Source organism: Rosa rugosa, chromosome 2 (assembly GCF_958449725.1).
Source record: "Rosa rugosa chromosome 2, drRosRugo1.1, whole genome shotgun sequence".
NCBI classification, from domain to species: Eukaryota; Viridiplantae; Streptophyta; class Magnoliopsida; order Rosales; family Rosaceae; genus Rosa; species Rosa rugosa.
This window is the reverse complement of record NC_084821.1, coordinates 39,423,422-39,426,614: the sequence shown is the minus strand read 5'-3', so window position 1 is coordinate 39,426,614 and position 3,193 is coordinate 39,423,422.

The window sequence follows — 3,193 nt, the reverse complement described above, 5'->3', positions numbered from 1 at the left end:
TGTTTTCCGGCGGTTTCCCTGCAATATCCGAAGGATCCGGCGACAGTTTGCAATGCATAAGGTATGCAACTTGATCTACTCTTCACGCTGTACACATTTGTATACGTGGTTTTTGAATTGGATTAATTTTGGAAATATTGCCATTTTAGTTGATTACGACCCCTGCTCACGGTGGCGATTTGGCTTTTATGTGTTCATTTCAGACCAAATTTGACCATTTGAAAAACTTAGACTCCAACTCAGGACTCTTTACATGCATAGCAGCAGATTCTAAAAATCGTAGTCTTCAATCCATTCATATGATTCATGTCTGGGTCTTCCCACCGCGCTCAATTTCGCCATTGAAGCTCATCGCAGGTACTCTTCCTTCCAATCTCACTCTTCCTTTTAGGAAAATGGTGCGGCCGCCGTGGTTGAGAGCCGCCCATGACTTGATACTCATTTACGCAAGCACACGTATCGTTGTCAAGATAGAGAAATATTATGCCCAAAGTTATCGTACCACGGGGATTAGTGGCTAAACCACAATCCTTGAGTAATCGAAAATAAAGACACTTAGCAAACAAAAGAAAAAGAAAACAAACAAAAATGCTACTCTAAGGCACCAAGCCTTAGCAATGCTCGGCTTTGGTTTGCACCAAAGCCTAATCAAAGCTATGAGCCTAGTGATGACTATTTACAATGAAGCCTAAATGTCACCGAAAATGTAATTTGCATTTCTAATAACTAAAGTGCAAGAATTTAAATGGAGACTTTAATTAACAACTAAATTAAATAAAGGAAAGAAAAGTAAAAAATGAATATAAATAGGGGATTGGTAGCTAGGGATGAATCCTAACCCTAATTCAATGCTCTAGATGCTAATTTGATTTACGTGCAATTTATTAAAGATGGTAGAAGCCGTACCCAAGGTTTTTCAAGGCTCAAGGGTAGAAATTCCCTTTCATGGTATTCCTACTCCGGTTCAAGGGTCGTAGAAACTCACTTGGCATGAATTAGAGCCGGTTCAATGGTCACTAATTCACATCAAGAGGCCTAGAGATCGAGGAATCAGGCAAGCAAACTCACCATAATTGCGATCAAGCTAATTATGTAGTGAACCATGCTTGTACTTCCCACGAATATTAAATCAGGGTTTTAGCTCTAAAATTTAAGGATGTCATCCCCCAAATTTTAATCTAGACTTATTAAAACACATACCCAAGAGTTAACAATTCCTAAGCACGCATTCTAATCAATTATCACAAAACACAAGCATCCAATAATTAACAAATTCAATATATAAATTAAATTAAGCATCCATTACATCAAATTTGGGTTAGGGTTAACAAAGTCTACTCACAACCCATAATCATAGACATCAAATTTACAAAATTCAAATAGAAAACAGTAGAGAAATGTAGGAGAAAACAAGAGTAGTCACAAATAGCTAAAAAGCTAGCATGACTAGCCTTCAATTACAACTCCTACAAATACCCAAATCTTGAATCTAGTAAAGGTTGAAGCCCATGATGAATCCTTGAAGTCTTGGGTGAGTTCTCCTTGAAATCCCAATATAAAATTAAAGCAAATATGAAAAAAGAAAAAGAAATGGAGGAGGGAGAAGAGAGAGGGCAGCAGCCCTCCTCCAAGATTGCGGCGCTGCTCTCCTCTCTCTAAGACGAGAGGGTCGATATAACATATATATATATATATATATATATATATATATATATATATATATATCTTATCCAGAGCGAGGCCAATTAAAGTGCGAGGTTGGAGTTTAGGGTCACTTTTCGGTCGCATATCCACATCTCGACCGTTCAGTTTTTAAGTACTAATGTATAGATCATATCCGCAAAATTTCAGCTAAATTGATAGTTGTTAAGGCATTGATAACAAACGTGAATATGGCTGTGGGCTGTGGCTGCCATGATTAATTAATCATGGTTTCATCAATTAATTGAACCAATGATTAATTAATTCAACTTTTTCTTTTCTTCATTTCTCTACGATTCACTCCGATTTTGCATTATTTTCTTCCAATATTTTTGACTCCGTTTATTTCCTATAAAATAAATAAAAATAAACTAATTACATATTAATTGACATGTGGATTGGCTTATTTCTAGTGTTTTAGATATAATTACACATATATAAATACGTGTAATCAGCCCACATGAGGCTATCGAGGCCTAAGCCAAAGATGAGGAAGTTGCAGGGCACCTTCTTTGCTAGGATCCTTGCTGATTCTGATATTTTGTTGAAGGTTTGCTATAGAGTGATGTTTGTAGTGGTGTAGTGGATGAGGGTGTTGGCTAAGGAAGGTGGGCTTTTTGTGCATGTGGGAATGAAGGGTACTTCAAGTGATGGGAATTTTGGGATTGGAGATTGATCAGTAGTTGAATTTGAAAGGTGGGTTTCTGAGATCGTGGTGGATGATGAAGATGGGGTTTTCAGAGGAGATGAGAGGTTTGATCTGAGTATAAAGATTTGGCTTTGTGGGTTTGAATTCACATGATTCAAGGTTCTGCGATAATGTTATGAAAGTCCTTCGTTTTTTACCGTAACGGTTTGGTTTTGAACTGATAACGACTATGAAATGGCTAATTACTACTGTACCCTTCTCATATACATTGTGTGGAGAGGAAGACGCTAGCAAGGCAGGCCCCACTTCGGCGTAGGGTACGCCGGCATACTCCAAACACACCCTTAATACAAAACACAAAAACAAGGTATAATCACACTTTTTATCTGTGGAATGACGATGATATATTGACAGCAACTAGTACACATGACAACCCACTTTTTTGGGGCCACGATAGAAATAGACATGACTTATTCTCAGGGCCAAACCTCACACGAGGCCCAAATTTTTTTTTATTGCTATTTATTATGTCCAAGTGTCGTATTTGTCAGTATTTCAAGGAGAAGTGTGTGTGAACATATTAATTAATAGCAATCACTTCTCCGAATAAAGGGAAAGAAACATAAGTTTAAGGGGCCCCACAAAAAGTTGGACAGATTTATATATATATATATATATATATATAGATATATATATATATATATATATATATATATATATATATATATATATATATATCCTATCCAGAGCAAGGCCTCGCTCTGAAATTAAAGTGTGAGGTTGGAGTTTATGGTCACTTTTCGGTCTCATATCTATATCTGGTCACTTTTCGGTCTCATATCT